This window comes from Vombatus ursinus, unplaced genomic scaffold (assembly GCF_900497805.2).
Source record: "Vombatus ursinus unplaced genomic scaffold, bare-nosed wombat genome assembly UNPS02000580.1, whole genome shotgun sequence".
Lineage (NCBI taxonomy): Eukaryota > Metazoa > Chordata > Mammalia > Diprotodontia > Vombatidae > Vombatus > Vombatus ursinus.
The window spans coordinates 27,648,712-27,666,386 of record NW_020940358.1 but is presented as its reverse complement, the minus strand read 5'-3'; the positions used below and the strand labels follow the sequence as shown (position 1 = coordinate 27,666,386).

At 39.3% G+C, this 17,675-nt stretch overlaps 1 protein-coding gene and 1 long non-coding RNA gene across 3 annotated transcripts in view; both read right to left on the bottom strand.

Annotated features, from left to right (window-relative positions):
* The window catches only part of PKIG (cAMP-dependent protein kinase inhibitor gamma), a 71,102-nt gene extending 57,458 nt beyond the window's left edge, over positions 1 to 13,644 (bottom strand). The window contains exon 1 of one of the 2 annotated variants that reach the window (XM_027847674.1): positions 13,458 to 13,644. The gene's annotated coding sequence lies outside the window, so the exon portion shown is untranslated. Of the gene's footprint in view, positions 1 to 13,232; positions 13,328 to 13,457 lie in introns of those variants that run through there. The other variant, XM_027847682.1, reaches the window with a different exon arrangement.
* Positions 13,645 to 13,799: 155 nt separating this feature from the next.
* Positions 13,800 to 17,497, bottom strand: LOC114036644. Its single transcript, XR_003568345.1, has 3 exons — positions 17,165 to 17,497; positions 16,253 to 16,656; positions 13,800 to 13,893 (listed from the first exon to the last, which is right to left on the bottom strand). It is a non-coding gene; the product is annotated as an uncharacterized LOC114036644 (long non-coding RNA).
* Between the last annotated feature and the right edge of the window lie 178 nt (positions 17,498 to 17,675).

The window sequence follows — 17,675 nt, the reverse complement described above, 5'->3', positions numbered from 1 at the left end:
CTTGTGCTTACATAAAAATACTGTGTACAGTGAAAATGCTTTTATCATTGAGAAATAAACATTTTACAAACTGAAATTGTAATATCTTTGTGCTTTATTTAGTAACTGTGTATCTTAAGACATAAACTGATGCAAAGTGAAGTTAAGTATAGTCAGGAAAATAACATACACAACTGCAACAATCTAAGTGGAAAAAATAACAAAAAATCAAAACTGAATACTGTGTAATTATAATGGTCAGGCTTTGAGAAGATGAACATATAATTTCCAACTTGGTATGTTGGTTAGTTTTGTTGAACTTTCTTTACTCTCTTTTCTTGCATCATACTGGATGGCTCTCTGAGAGGACAAGGGGAAATAAGTTAGGAAATAAAGGTGATATAAAACCAAAAGATAGCAATAAAAATGAAACAGTGTATCTCAGTTAAGGGGACAGAAGCATTTGCGAGCCAGTGCTTCCCACAGAAGAGTATGTCTGCCTTTCTCTAAAAGCAAATGATTTCACTTTTGAGATGCTTCAAAACAGCTATCGAAACACAAGGGGTGGGCCAACACTATGCAAAATTGTGAAAGAGTCAAGGTTTGTCTTTGGGCCCTTCTAGGCTGCCCTACAAAATTTATAGAGCAGAGAATATTATTATTAATAAAGTATTTTCTCTTTCAGGAGTGTTTGCATTTCAATAAGGAACACTGCCTCCAACCAAACAAATGGCTCTGCAGTGGTAGAATTTCAGAAATCAATTAGCTGGTAAAGGAGTTTTTGGTGGGAGAAGAACCAGGGATCCTTTCCAAGCCCGCCCCTAGAAATCACACAAGGTAGGTCATCACTTACTCTGCCTTTTTAAATGACCCACTAGGCCTCCTGAAGAGCTCTGTATTCAGAAAAGCAATTAGTAAATCAATGTTGATGAAGGAAATTTTTGCCAAGGATGGCTGAGTGATGAAGTAAGAGAATGGAATAAGATATATTAGGTACAGAGGCAGAATTGCGATATGGAATGCTCCCATGATCTTATTTGTTGTAGGATGTTTCCCAGACCAAAGTGGGGCTCCCCAGGGAGTCCTGACAGTTCATTTCAGGCCCACAGAGTCAAAAGAAACTGCCTCATGGAGCATGATTAGAGTTAGGAATCAAGAGATAAGGAACATGAATCAGAGAAAATGTTTTACAAGGCAAAGGAACTTGGGCTTTTATAAGGAAGGAAAATGAGTGAGAATCTCTGTCTCTGGAGACTTTCTCTCTGATTAGCAAGTAGAGAGCTCCTCTCAGAATCATCGCTTTATGGGGGGCACTCAGGCTATCCATCTTTTCATTTTCCACTAGCCTGCACTTCTCTGAATTTCTCCACTGTACTTCCATACCAGGGACCTTTTCCTCTTGTCCTTTCAGCTTCCTTTCACGTCTTATCTTCCACATTAAAATGTAAGCTCCTCAAAAGGCATGAACTTACCTTTCTTTTTGGCTGCATTTGTATTTCCAGTGCAGTGTATCATTCTCATACCTCTTGACATTATCCCTCATTCTTTCCTCCTTTATTCCAGTTTCTAACGAAGAGATGCCCTTTTTCATCACCAAAGTCAACCCCAACTCCCTCTCCCTCTCCCTCTATGCTGATGACTCCCACATCTACATAGCTAGCCCTAGTCTTTGCCCTAGGTCCTGTCTCACTAGCTGGACATCTGTCCTCACTATTGGACATTTTGAACTCACCATCCTGTTAGTACCTCAAACATAAATGTCTAAAATAGAACTCATTATCTCCCCCCTTCAAAAACTGATCCATAGGGGCAGCTAGGTGGTGCAGTAGATAGAGCACCGGCCCTGAAGTCAGGAATACCTGAGTTCAAATCTGGCCTCAGACCAAATACTTGACACTTACTAACTGTGTGACCCTGGGCAAGTCACTTAACCCCAATTGCCTAAAAATAAAAAAAAAGCAAAAACAAAAACTGATTCATATTCTGAACTTCTCTATTTCTGTTGAGAGTACCACCATTTTTCCAGCCAACTAAGTTTATAACCTTGACTACTTCACTACTCTCCCCTATCCCATATATTCAATCAGTTGCCTGATTGCCACATCCATCCTCTTCTCTCTACTCACATGGACACTGTCCTATCACCTATCAGGTCTCTATCACCACTTGCCTAGGATATTAATATCCTTTTTTTAAAAAATTCAATTTTATTTTATCTTAAAGTCTGAATTCTCTTCCTCCCACTTCCCTCACCCACCAATTGAGCAAGAAAAACAAAACCTGTTACAAACATGTATAGTCAAGTAAAACAAATCCCCACATTATCCAAATCCAAACAAAAGAAAATAAAAACTGAAAGCCTAAATTTGTACTCTGAGTCCATTATCTGTCTGGAGGTGGGTAGAATGTTTCATCATGCCTTCTCTGGAATTGTGGTTGGTAATTATGTCAATCACAGTTCCTAAGTCTTTTAAAGTTATTTAAGATATTGTTATTATTATATGAACTGTTATCCTGTTTCTAGTCACTTCACTTTCATATAAGACCTGTCAGGTTTTTCTGACATTTCTTATAGCATATAGTATTCCATCACATACATATACTAAAACTTGTTCAGCCATTCTTCAATTGGTGGGCACATCCTCAGTTTCCAATCCTTTGTTGTTATAAATATTTTTATACACATGGGTCCCTTTCCTCTTTCTTTGATCTGTTTGAGGTATACACATAGTAGTGATATTCTAGACAAAAGGGTATGCACAATTTAATAGCTTTTTGGGCATAGTTCCAAATTGCTTTCCAGTCTTCTGGACCAGTTCACAATACTTCCAAGAGTGTATTAATGTACCTTCCCCCCACCCCCTCAGACCCTCCAGTATTTGTGATTTTCCTTTTTTTGTCATCTTTGCCAATCTGATGAGTGTGAGGTGGAAACCCAAAGCTATTTTAATTTGCATTTCTGAGGTTATTAGTGATTTAGAACATTTTTTCATATGGTTACTAGATTTCTTCCTCTACAAATTGTCTATTTATATTCCTCGCCCACTTATCAATTGGCAAATGGCCCAGTTTCCTATCTTATAAAATGAAACCTTTATCAGAGAAACTTGTTGCAAAGACTTTTTTTCTCCCAATGTCCTACTTTTCTCTTCCAAGTTTAACAGATTGGTTTTGCTTGTCCACAAACTTTTAAAATTTTATATAATGAAAATTGCCCATTTTACTTCCTGATAACTTCTTTATCTCTTGTTTGGTCATGAACTCTTCCCCTATCCATAGATCTAACAGCTAATTTTTTCCATACTCCTCGAATTTATTTATGATGTCACCCTTTATATCTGAATTATGTAATCATCTGGAGTTTATCTTGGTATATAGTCTGAGATGTTGGTCCAAATCTAGCTTCTGCCAGATTTCTTTCCAATTTTCTTAACAGTTTTTGTGAAAAAATGATTTCTTGTCCCAAGAACTAGTTTATCAAACATTAAATTACTGGGCTGATTTCTGTATATTGTGTACTTAATTTGTTCCACTAACTGACCTCTTCTATTTCTTACCTAGTATAAAATTGTTTTGATGATTATAGTTTTGTAGTATAGTTTGAGATCTGGTACTGCTAAGTTCCCTTCCTTCCCAATTTTTTCATGAATTTCTTTGACATTCTTGACCTTTTGTTCCTCCAAATGGATTTTGTTGTTTTTTTTTCCCCTGAGCTCTATAAAGTAATCTTTTGGCAGTTTGATTGTTATGGTATTGAATAGGTCAATTACTTTAGGTAGTATTGTTATTTTTATTACTTTGGTCCAGCCCACCCATGAACAATCAGTATTTCTCCAGTAATCAGTTTTCTCTCTGGAAAAAGAAAAGCAGGGAGGAATTGGCAATTCAGTCTCCTCAGAACCTCCCAGCAAGCTAAGAGTGGCTGATTCAAGCAGTAGTCTACTAAAACTCACAACCAGAAACAATAAATAGAACCAAACCTGTGGTCAGTAACTTGCAGAACTCTGACCAGAAGAGCAGTGAACAGATGTCCTCTGGATCATATAATTTTTGGGGACAAAGCTCCTCACCTAGAGTTGTGAAAGCAGCATAAGGACATAAAAGGGCAGAAGTTTAGGCCAGACAACCACCCAGAAGTGTGCAGAGCCCAACACTAATAAAATCTGAAGTTGAGAAGCAGGCTAAAAGAATGATCAAACAAACAAAAAAAAAAGAATCTAACCATAAAGGGCTATTATAAAGACAAGGACACTCAAGATATAAACAAAGAAAAGAATGACTTGAAAAAAATCTATAAGCAAAGTCTTGAAGAAAAAAAAAGCAACTGGACACAAGTCCAACAAGAATTCTTAGAAGAGTTAAAGAAGGAGCTTCAAAAAAAAATTTTTTTTTAAACCAAATGAGAGCAGTAAAAGAAAGAATGGGAAAAAAGGAGAGAGTTAAGGAAGATGTGAAAAGAGAACTAAAAATTTGGAAAAAGAGGCACAAAATCTTATGAAAAAAATAATTTCTTGAAAATTAAAATTGGCCAAATAGAAGCTAATGACATGAGACAACAAGAAATAATAATTTTTAAAAAGCAAAAAGATTGAAAAATAGAAGAAAATGTGAAATTTATCATGGGAAAAACAACTGAACTAGAAAACATATTGAGGAAAAGTAATTCAAAAATCATGGGACTACCTTAAAGCCATGAATAACAACAACAAAAAAGAATCCAGCCATCATATTTCAATAAACCATAAGGGAAAACTGCCCAGATCCCTTAGAACCAAAGGGCAAGGTAGACATTAAAACAGTCTAACACTTACCTCCTGGGGGAAAAAAAAATCCCAGGAATATTATAGCCAAATTTCAGAACTCCCAGGTCAAGGAAAAAATTTTGTAAGAAGCCAGAAAATTCAAATACTGAGGACCCACAGTCAGGATCACACATGATTTATCAGCCACCAAGAAAAAGGAATAGAAAGCTTAGAATATGATACTATGGAAAACAAAGGATGTAGCCTCGTTGATGGTGTTCAGTCCTGTCTGACTCTTTGTGACCATATTTGAGGTTTTCTTGGCAAAGATACTGCAGTGATTTGCCATTTCCTTATCCGGCTCATTTTTACAGATGAGGAAACTGAGGCAAACAAGATTAAGTGACCTGCCTAGGGTCACACAACTAGTATGTGTCTGAGGTGAGATTTGAACTTAGAAAGATGAGTCTTCCTGACTCCAGAGTCTCTGTCCAGTGTGCTACCTAAGGCTAGATTTTTTAAGAATGGGGGAGACTCAAGCATATTTACAGGAGGTAAAGAACCAGGGAGTAATGAAAGGTTAAAAATTAAGTCGAAAGAGAAGATGATCAAAAAAACCCTAGGGGAAATGGGTGGGACTAAGCATGATCCTGTAAGAATAGTGTCAAGAATGATAAAACTCTCAGTACGAACTGAGGCTGGCAAGTACACTGCTCAGGAGCAGAAGAGGGAGGTTGGGAGCTTTCAGAGCAGTGGGAAAGGGTGGAGTGGGGTAGTGTTGGATGATAATAGGTATAAGGGAGATATGGTTGTATGAGAGACAAGCCTTGCAATTGGTTATCGCAGAGCAGAAAAGGCAGGTTGTGATGACCCACTTTCCTACCCTCTCATTGTAGATAAGCAATTACTCTACAACTAACAGTCTTAAATACTTCCTTGGAGAACTGAAAGGTTAAGTGACTTGCCCAGGGCCCACAAATATATGTGTCAGAGTCCAGTCTTTAACACATCTTCCTCACTTAAAGGCTGGTTCCCTATACACTATGCCACACTACATCTCTCCCTATTGATTTTAAGGTAGTTCCTTCCAAAAAAATCTATGAACTTTTCCTTTATATTTTATTGCCTAATTATTGTGGGTTTTTTTCTGTTTTGAACCAATGTACTCTCATTCTGAAGAGAATCCTATGGAATCTTATAGTATATTTGTCTTTTTCTGTAATTTTTTAAAATTGCTACTTAATTTATCATTAGGTAATACATTTGTCTTACTCTTATTATTACCAGCATTAATATGAACTTAACAAAACTACTCCAATAAAAATCCAGAGCCCAAAGATTTCAATAGGTGGAGAAGGAAAGAGGAAAGTGATACATTCCATACATGGAGAAACAGCATCAGCCAACCTACAGGGAATTAAAGATAAAAACAGAAGATCAAGAGTAGTCTAGTATTCTGTTGTAGTTTGAGAACTGCAACAGAAAGTACATGAAAGAGAGTAGTATGAGATGAGTCTGGAAAGGTGTTGTTGTTTGTCCTTTGTTCTCAAAGAGGACCAATGACATCAGGAGGGTGATGTCTTGACCCGCAAGTGGATTGGATTTAAAAGAAGCAGGGCTGTGCAAAATCATCAGCCTCACTCTCTCCTCCACAGTCATCAAAGTGTAGTGGCAGGACACAGGTCAGGACAACTGGCCATGGCACAGGATGCAGTGGGAAACCTTGGTCTTTTATAGCTAAGGTCTTTCCCAGGTCTCAGTTTGTCTGAGGTAATGCCCCTTCATCGATTAAAAGCTAGGTAAGAATTGTGGCAAAAGATGGCCTAGTTTGCCTTCAGAAAAGAATCTGGGAGGGGAAGACACTCAGGGTTTCTGGCCAGAACAGAAACCATCTAGAAAGGTAAACTGTAGGCAGACTGTTGAGAGTCCTGAATGTCAGGATAAGGATTTTATATTTTATTTGATTAAAAAAAAAAGGAGGGTCCCTGAAGCTTTTTTGAATAGAAGAGTGCCATGATCTGTCACAGGGAACTTACTTGAGAACTGTTCACCAGCTAGATAAGAGAGGAAGCAGACAAAGAGAATAGCTATGGGTTTGTTATTTTTTTTTTAATAGTAAAACATTCAAGGTGAGAGGTAATAAAATCTGGACAAATGTGGTTGTAATGGAAGTAGAAAGAAGGGGTCAGGTACAAGAAATAATGGGGAAATTACACAAGTGGATTTGGCAGATGACTTGATATTTGCCTTATGAATCATATCAAGTGAATTTTAAACTGAAAAGGAATGAAGAAGGAGAAAACTGACCACATAGATCTGCCAAGCTTAACAGGTTCAATATAGGAAGACTAGCAGAAGACTTCCAGTAAATATGACAATAAAAACTTATAGCCAAACACATCTCCTCTAGGAAATTCCCCAAGAACAGATGTCAATCTCTAGCTCTCTTCCATTTTCCAGCCAAACTCCTAGAAAAAGTTGCTTGATCCTCACTGCATCCACCTCTTCTCTCATTCATTTCTCAACTGTCTGCAATCTGCCTCCCATCACCACTCAGCTAAAAGTGCTCAGTTCAGTTGCCATTTATCTAAGGGCCAAATCTATGGTCTCTTCTCAATTCTCATTCTTTTCAAAGCCTTGACTGTGTTTGACACTGTTGACTACTCCTCCCTCCTGGGTACTCCCTCTCTCCTGGATGGGTTTTTGTGATTATTCTTTTTTGGTTTTCCTTCTCCTTATCTAACTGTTCTGTTTCAGTCTTCTTTGCTGACTCATCATCCATATCACACCCTCTGACTGTCTGTGGGTGTTTTTCAATCCAAGGTTCTGTCCAGGGCCACCTTCTTTTCTGTATCTACTGTTCTCCCTCTCAGTGATTCCAGCAGCTTGGAGAGGCTTGATTATCATCTTTATGAAGATGACTAACACATCTGCATATTAACACTTCAAACTTAAAACATTAAAACCTTTATCTTTCAAGCTAAACTTATATCCTTCTTCCAAATTTCTCTGTTTCTGTCAAAGGCACCAGCTTTCTTCAATTTTCCCCAGTTCATAATCTCAGGACTATCCTTATTTTTCTTTACCCAAAATATATAGTCACTTGCTAAATCTTGCTGCTTTCACCACCACATTATCTCTCTCACATCTAACCTATTCTCTCCATTTAACTGCGACAACTTAGCGATAAGGGGCAAATCAAGGATGTCCATTGTCACCACTATTATTTGATTTGCTCTAGAAATACTCTTTATAGCAATAAAACAATAAAATGAAATCAGGGAATTCCTATAGGTAAAAAAGAAATAAGATTATTGATTTTTACAGATAACATGAAGGTCTGCTTAAAGAACCCTAGATTCTGTAGAAAAGTTAACTGGAACAAAACAGCAGAATATAAAATAGGCTCACAAAAACCAATGGCATTTTTGTATGTTACAAAAAAAAAAGGCAGAAAGTGAGAAGAAAAGAAATTCCATGCAAAACTGCTACTGGCAGTACCAAATATCATGTACAAAAATATTTATAACTCTTTTTGTGGTGGCAAAGAACTGGGAATTGAGGGAATGCCCATTAATTGGGGAATGGCTGAATAAGTTGTGGTTTATGATTGTGATGGAATACTGTTATGCTATAAGAAATGATAAGGGGGATGATTTCAGAAAAACCTGGGAAGACTTACATGAACTGATGTAAAGTGAAGTGAAAAGAACCAGGAGAACATTGTATATACTAACAGCAATATTAAAAGGATGATCAGCTGTGAAAGACTTAGCTACTCTAATCAATCCAATGATCCAAGACTGGCCCAAAGTACTTACAGTGAAAAATGTTATCTACATCCAGAGGGAAAACAGATAAACTCTTGGGCACTGATTAAAGCATATTTTCAATACTTTGTTTTATTTTTCTTGTTTTTTTTTTATAACATGGCTAATGTGAAAACATGTTTTATATGACTTCACATGCATAAATGACATCATATTGCTTGCCTTCTCAATGAGTGGGAGAGGGGCTGGAGGGAGAGACTTTGGAACTCAAAATTTTAAAAATGAATTTTAAATAAATAAAGCATACTTGTAAAGAGAGAGAGAGACAGTTAAGTGAGCAGAAAAAGAACAATTTACTACAACAATTTAAAGGAAAATAAATTCTTGAAAAGATAATAACTGTGATCAATGAGGTGACCAATCATGAATTCCTTTCTCTGACACCTCGTAATAATAACATTTATTTAGCACTTTAAGGTATACAAAGTGCTTCACATGCACTATCTTCATTTGATTCCAAACTCACCCTTAGGTTGTCGTTATTGTTCAGTCATTTCAGTCCTGTCCAATTCTTCATGACCCCATTTGTTGGCAAAGATACTGGAGTGGTTTGCCATTTCCTTCTCCAGTTCATTTTTATTAATGAGGAATTGAGGCAAAACCAAGTTAAGTGACTTGCCCAGGGTCACACAGATACCAAGTGTCTGAAACCAGATTTGAACTCAGGAAGATGAGTGTTCCTTGTTCCAAGCCTACTGCTCTATTCACTGGGCCACCCAGCTGCCCACGTAGATATGTAGGTGCTATTATTGTCCCCATTTTACAGATAAAGAAAAAGCCTGAGTGAGGTTTAAGTGACTTGCCCAAGGTCACACAGTTAGTAAGCATCTGAGGCAGGATCTGAACTCAGATCTTCCTGACTTGAGAGTCTAGAACACTATCCACTAAGTTAGCTAGCTTCACTTATTATTTGTATGGTCTTGGGCCAGTCACTTAACCTCTCTGGGCCTCAGTTTCTTCATCTGTAGAATGAGGGGGGGTTTGTCCAGATTGCCTCTAACATCCTGTCAAATGGATGGAAGTTGATAGTTGATGGCTGACAGTCGCTTCCAGCTCTAAATTTATAATCCTATTACTTCAATGACTAAAGATAGAGCCTGCTTTCTACCTCTGAGACGCAGAATGAAACATACGTTTTCAGATAGGATCAATGTGTGAATTTGGTTTACTTAATTGTACTTATTTGTTAAAAGAGAAATTTCTAATTGGGAGGGAGTATTTGAGGGGAAGAAGCTGTTGGGTAGTGATCGTATTGAAATAAAGAACAAAAGAAAGAAAAATATCAATGAAACATTTAAAAAACACACAAAAGAGAGGGAAAAAGTTCAGAAGGGAACACAGGCAAGCAAGGCAGTTTTATTACTATCTTGTTTAATTAAACATATTTTTAGTGAAATAGAAGCTCAGAGTTTTACATATAATCCTTTCTCTGTTCTTTGGATATTGAAATGTTCATGTTTGTTAATATTTGTCAAGTTCATAATAAAATATTTTAAAATGAATATTATTTTTAAAAAAAAAGAAAGAGGACCAAAAATTCATGGGAGGTAATGTTTAAGAAGAGACTACATTGAAATAAAATCCATAGTCTCAGATATCTCTATACAAATGTACAGAAATGTACAAAACATGGGTAGTAAACAGGGTAAACTAGTAATTCTAATGCAAAAAGGCACTGTGCTCAGCTCTAGGTACCAGATTTTAGGGAAAAACTGATAAAATAAAAAGTATCCAGGAGAGAGCAAGCAGGATGGTGATGGGCTCTGAGATGGTGCTATATAAGGATCAGTTGAAGGAACTGAGGATGTTTCAACTGGAGAATAGAAGACTTAGGAGACATAACAGCTGCCCTGTTCTCTTGACCCAAAAGAAAAGAACTAGGAACAATGAGTAGAAGTTGCAAAGGGATAACTTCAGGCTTTATATAAGGAAATACTTCCTAATACTTAAGAGGTGTTCAAAGGTGGCATGGCAGGCCTTGAGGCACAGTGTCTCCCTCTTCGCCCCCATCTTCAACAGCTATCACTAAGACTTGGCAGGATAGTATGTATGGCTAGAATATGGCTTTGGAAGGGAATCCCTTTTTTAAAAGGAACAAAAGAGATGAAAGGAGACGAAATAGAATTAAAGGAAAGAGAAAAGGAGAGAGGACAATTTCTTGGGGGGGGAAACTACAATGTAAGGAGCAAGATGAGGGAAAGAAAAAGAGAAATTGTCAGAGAAAAGAACCAAGAATATTTAAGTCATGGAAACCAGGGAGGAAGAGAAGGGAATACCTTTATCAACTTTATACATGTGTCTCTGTACCCCCAGAACCTAGGGTTGGTTTGCATGTAAGAGATGTTTAACATTCGTTTATTAAACTAAAAAAAAAAAAAATAAGAGGCCACTGGCTGAAAAGAGGTCAAAGATTTCCTAGGAAGCTAACAGGGAAAATGAGGCCAGTTGCCTCTGATCACTTGAAAGATGAACGGTGTCAAGTCTCTGGGCTAGACAGTTTAAAGATGCTTGTAATGACTTCTAATAATGCTTTTAAAACGATGAACTTTCAAAGATTACTTACAGCAAAATTAGCTATATTGCCTAATCTTTTTACTCTTCTTGGAAACAGATGTCTTGTTTCAAATACACTTATCTTTTAAAATATTTTTTCAGTTAATGAAACTTAATCATTACTAGAATACAGGGCTCAGTTGCCAACATCAAAGGAACACAGCGACAATGTAATTATGGTTCAAAAACCACATAAACCAAAGGTCATTTTGGAGAAATCACTTACATACGTAGGTAGTTGGCTACAGGGGAAAATCATTAAAGAGTTTATCATAGTGATATAAAAGACCACTGTCTGGAATCAAAGAACCTGTGTTCAAATCCCCATTTAACATTTGCTACTTGTGTAACCAAGGAAAATTCACTTAACCTCCCTGAGACTCAGTTTCCTCATCTGTAAAATGAGGGAGTTGACAGGTTCCCTCCAAAGTTCAAAAAAGCAGATATGGTAATTAAAATTTAAAAAAGAAACAAGATTATTCTGAGCTATAGCTAATTAATTGCTGGTTCACCAAAAGATTTAATTAAATTCAACCAATTCAACAAACATTTATCAAACACTTAAGAGCACTGACTTGGGCATGAGGACAGGCAAAATATTTATAAAAGATTAAAATGGATACAAAAATCATATATTAGTTCACATTTCCCTATCACTTTAGAGTTTACAAAATGCTTGTTTCACAACAACCCTCTGAGATAGGAAAGACAAGTATTTATCTCCATTTTAGAGATGAGAAGCCTCAGGCTGAGAGAAGAAAATCACATACCCACTAAATGTTAGAGTTGAAACTCTAGTCTAGACAGATCCTCTGACTTTAAGTCCAATGCTCTTTTCCTGAAATCACAGGTCTCCTGTAAACAAAGATCTGGGCAATTCCACTCTACCAAGCTGTTATTACTTTCCCATTCACACACTTCTAGTGATCCTATAATATAAAAATCCAACAAATATTGTTTTATTATTACTAATGATGGTTTATATGCAAAGAAAAGGAGATTTATTTCCACACAAAATGCTTTTTATATCTGCCTGGGTTTCTCTCCAAAACTCTTTTCCAAATTTGATTAACTTTCCTAGTTACCTCAGGGAGAAGACTTCAATTAGGTGTTAATGTCTCTTTAACACTTTCCAAACAGTTGCCTTCTGCTTATCAATTTATTTTGAGCTGTTGAAATTTTTTGTTTGTTTTTTTGTTTTACAAGGAATTTCCTATCTTTGACTTCCTCAAACCCCCAACCCTTCCAGTAAGAAAAACCAGTCAGTTGGGCAAGGCCCCATTGGGGTCCACACGGAGTAGTATCTGCATTTATGACATTGGCGAATGGTACCTGAATATACAAAATCCTCAATTTCTAAACGGAATGTGCTTCCTGAATAAATAAAGCTTCAGTTTACTGGAACATTCCAGGAATAAACAAGGCATTTTGCTTAACCTCACCATCTAAGAAGAGTTAACTAAGAGCAAACTAGGAAACTTTTTTATTCATATGCTTTCCTACCTTAATGAGTATACTGGAAGAAAGATTTTTTGGTGATCTAAATCTAAGATATTGCTGGGCCACAGCAGAGAAGGGTGGAATCAGAAGACCCTGGTAACCAACCTTGTGTTTGCCTAAGTATCAGTAATATCTCACATTCTCTCTTAGAACCTCGATGTTCCTAATGTAATAAATGGAAGTAAATATCCTTGTACTCCCTACTTCACAGCGCTATTGTGAGGGAAGTGCTTTGTAAACCTCAGGGCCCTATAAAAATGAGAATTGTTAACGTTACTCACTTATACAAATATATTTTTTCAATAAAACAACGGGCAGAAATTCCCAAACCAACAAATGTCGCGCCCTTCTGACAGCCCCGGGTATGCCTCTAACTCCCTCCCGTCGGTCGCTCAGTCTCTCAGTGCCTTCCCCTCTCCCGGCTTCAGTTTCCCCTCCTGTAAAAAGAGAGGGACCCTTCGACTTTAATCAGACTGTGAAGAGGGCTGGTTTGCTGTCTTTGTGTCCCCAGCGCTCAGTGCACCGCGCCTGACAAATCGTAGGTGCTTAATAAATGCTAGTTGATTGACTGAAGGTGCCTTCTACCATTAAGATCCCTAAGACATTCTCCCCTCCTACCCCCACTGACCTTTTTCTGGGGACTCCCAGGAGGGCAGTTTAAACAGCTGCGGTCGGAAGGTCAAAGGGCACTGGGGAAACTGAGCCAAGACATGCCCCCATACCCCACCCCTCCGTTTCCATCTGGTTTTCCTGATAGCGAGACTAACAACGACTGGGCGGCTCCCGATGCCCCTCCCCGCCTCCCTGCCTGTTCCCCCCCCCCCCCGAGGCGGACCCGCCAAGTATTACTTACCCACAGAAGGCGCTTTGAGATCCCCTCTCCGCTCAGCCTAAGCCCCTCCTCCAGGCAGACAACAGGAGCTGGGTCAGACGGGCTAGGAGAGAGCACTCGGGTCGGCCGGGATCGCCCTTTGGGCAGAGCCTCGAACCGATGCCCACCCCTGTGCTTCGCAGGCGCCGGGCCGCTCTGGGCCTCCTCCCCCTCCGTCTCACGGTGGCACCAGCGACGGCGGCGGCGGCGGAGTCTGTTGCCCCGGCAACTGGGGGCTCCCTCAGGCCCTAAGGCGCTCGCGTTACGGTGGCCGGGATGAGACACGGCGGTCAGAGTCCGCCCCGTTCCGTTCCTTGCACCTTGGAAGGGTGGGACTAAGGAGTGTTAAATTAGAGAGGGGAAGCCTGCCACAGGCTCCATAACCGTGGGTGATCTCAGGCAGGGATTAAAAGAAAAGCTGGGACAATGAAATGAAAATGAGGAAAGACAGCAGCATTGAAGATAATAAATAATAAAATAACATCAATAATTATTAACAGCATTAATATATCATCAATAAGTAACATTAGAGTAATAGCATTACTGTTGTATATTAATAATATCAATCATCAACATATCAATGACAGTTATTTGTTAATATACGAATTATTCAGAGATAATATCAATAACATTTAATTTATTAATATTGTTATTAATAATAAACTAATAACATTTTGGAAAAACTTCTCTGGGGTACTTCTGGTTACTCTTTTTGTACCTAGGGATGGGGGTAGGGAGTGTGAAGAGGAGAGTGCAAATCTTGATATTTGGTCATGCCATTCATAGGTTTTGGAGCTTTAGAAATCAACTAGCCTGGCATCCTTATTTTACAGCTGAGAAAACAGGCCCAGCAAGGAAAATTGAGTTATGTGGAATGGCTACAGTGACACTGAACTTGGAGTGAAAAAGATCTGAGTTTGAATCCTGCTTCAGATACTTGTCAAATGTGTGACCCATGGCAAGTCACTTAAACTCTCTCTCCAACTCAATAAATCAATCATTTTTAAGAACCCACTATGTTCCAGGCACTGTGCTAATCGGATACAGAAAGAGAAGTCCATGCCCTCAAGAAACTTACAATTTAATGGAAGGTGGGAGGAACACGCAAACCTATATACAAAGCAAGCTATGTGCAGGATAAATAGGAGATAACAGAGGAAAGGTATTGGAATTAAGAGGTATTGGGAAAGACTTCCTATAGAAGATGGGATTTTAGTTAGGATTTAAAGGAAACCAGGGAGGTCAGAAGTCTGAGTGGAGGAGGAATAACAAATAGGACTTTCCTCAAAAAGTTGTGAGAATCAGATGAAACAATAGCTAGCAACTCTATAGCATCTTTTTTAGGTTTGCAAAGTATTTTACATGTGAGGTAGGTGCTATCGGGGTACAGTGGATAGAGTATTTGACCTGATGTCATGAAGACTTGAATTCAAATGTAACCTCAGTCACTTACCAGCTGTGTGATCCCATAGACAAGTCACTTAACCTCTGTCAGCTTCAATTTCTTCATCTCCAAAATGGGGATAATGATAGCACCTATCTCCCAGGGTTGAGAGGGTAAAATGAGATAATATACTTAAAGTACTTTGCAAACCTTAAAGCAGTATAGAAATGCTAGCTCTTAGGTATAAAAGTGTCTGGGGCAGGATTCAAACTCAGATCTTCCTATGGAGCTAGCTAGCTGCCCATAGATTAAAACATAAAGACTATTTCAAACCTCAAAGTGATATATAACTATTAGTTAGTTATTATTGTTGAACATAGTACCAGTATTTGAACTCAGGTCTTTTGATTCTAGACCCTCTCATGGCAAATTGAAATCAATGCCCAGGACTCCAGACTCCCCCAATCCAGGGCTCATTCCATTCCACCACAGGCACTTTTTAACCTTTAGCAGCAGGCAACACCTCCTACCACCAGACCCCCAAATGCACCCTAGGGCCATGGTGCTGACTGTGCAGTTTTACTGCTCTACTCTGCTCTCCTCTTTCTCCTAGATCTTTCACCAGCTGTCTAGTCCAAGTCTAGAAACTATTCCCTAATGATGGATGATGTATGTACTAATCAATTTATTCTTCAACTCCTGCCTCCAAGGACCTCACTGTTCTAATAGATAAGTGCTTCCAGAGGCCCACTATTTCAGAGAGGACTCCAACCATGCTTTACTCTACTCTCAAACAATCTTTTCACCAACACAGGATGCCTTGCTATGGTAATTACCTTTTCTCTACTCTTTTCTAGTTCTAGAATGATAATCAAATCAATAAACTTTACCAATACTCTAAAAATAGGTGAGTCAATTTACTCCCTAAAGACTCTACTCATCACCCAAAAGACTCACCAGGATCCCCTTGCTAGGGACCACACCCCTATTAGTGTCTAGACTTGCTTTTATTTTTGCAGTTCAACTTGCTTATAGCACTTGGCACTTAATAAATATTTAATATATGCTACTCATTCATTCAATCCATTCTCAAAGCCTGAAATACCTCTCCTTCCTCTGCCTACTTGCCTATATATATAGCCTAAAAGAAAACCAACTTCAAATGTCACATCTTCCATAAATGCCTTCTCTCATTCCTACCACCCCTTCCTCCAATTTTAGCTAGCTCTTTGGTCTTCCTATACTGTCTAGTTAGCACTAGATTTCTTCAAATAATAAGCCTTTGAAGTGGTCACATTATTCAAATTCAAATTTACACTTCATATTTCCATTAGGCTGAATCCATTATTATATTTTATATAATTATAAATTTGAATGGTGTGAATTTGAATACCTGTGAACCACCTGTGGCTCCAAGAAGCTGTAGAATGTGCAGTGGCCACTTTCCAGCTCTTCTGGAAACCATCTCAGCAGACAGGCTAAACCAGATTGAAGGTAACCAACAAGCCTCATAACTGGTTGGTGAGTTAGGAGTATGTCCACCGCAAGCTTGTGGATGAGAACGATTTGTTTCAAGGCAAAGAAGGCTGCTGAAGGAAGCTTAGAGCTTGGTTAGACATCCAAGATGCCAAGGTCATTCAATGCATCCCAGGCCATCCAGTTGTTCTAAAATTTGTCCTGCCACTGGACTTCGATGATTCTGGAAGAGTGAGTGAGATTGATGACTTTGTACAACTATGCCTACTGAAATCCAACTCTCGAACACGCAAGACATCACCTGATGATGTCGTTGGTCCTCTGAAAACGAAGAACGAACAATTTGTATTCACTATATGTATTTATACTTCCTGCTAGACTGTAACTTCTCAAAGATCTTGGGAGCATGAAGTAGAAAGAGCCTTGAATTTGTAGTTAAAGGATCTGGGTTCAAATTTTTAGCTTTATTACTCCCAGCTTAAATAACCTGTCTGCTTCAGTTTTCTCATCTGTAAAACGAGGGGCTTGGAACCAGACTTCTAGGGCCCTTTCCCGCTCTAACTCCTAGAATGAAGTCAACTGCTACTTTTGGGTGGAAGGTGGGAGAGAACTGAACCATTGCAGTTCACTTGCAGAAAGTCACACCTCTGCTAGACTAAAAGTCTCGGAGGCGACATTTCAACCTAGAGTCTCAGACGCTTTCCTCAAGTCCTCCACTTAAAAACGCTGGTTTTAAAAACGAAATGAATTTCTCCAGCTGCCAGCACTGACCAACCCCTACGAAGGAGGATGAAACTGACATTGCTCAGCCCGCATTATGTCGACATACCGTGCTCCGTTTGGTAATCCTACGTCTAGCTCGGGGCTGATACCAATCAGTTCATTTGCGATAGGGTGTTTGGGAACCCCGGGGTGCATATTGGGGGGGAGGGCGCTGTGCGCACGTCCATGTAAAACGCTACTGTTGAGCAACTCTGCGGTCAACACCCAGGCGGAGAGGAGCCAAGAGGGCCAAGAACAAGTGTGGGGGCTCCGCAGGGGGCAATCGACACTCTTCATTAGGCTCTCCAAGTTAATGGGCTCTCTTAGGGGCCCGGCGCAAAGGCCGCGGTACTGGAACTCGCTCAGCTCACATTACCCCGACATCTCCGCCACCCAACGACTCCTCCCCCAGACAGGTCCGCCCCAGTAAGACTCCTCCACTAGACAGCTCCTTTCCCAGACGGCTCCGCCCCCTGACAGCCCCTCTAGCCCCGCCTCCCTCCTCAACCAATAGGCGGCCCCCCGGTCTTGGAGATCGGGAGGGGGCGGAGGTAGGCGGAACGACGCGGTGACGTATG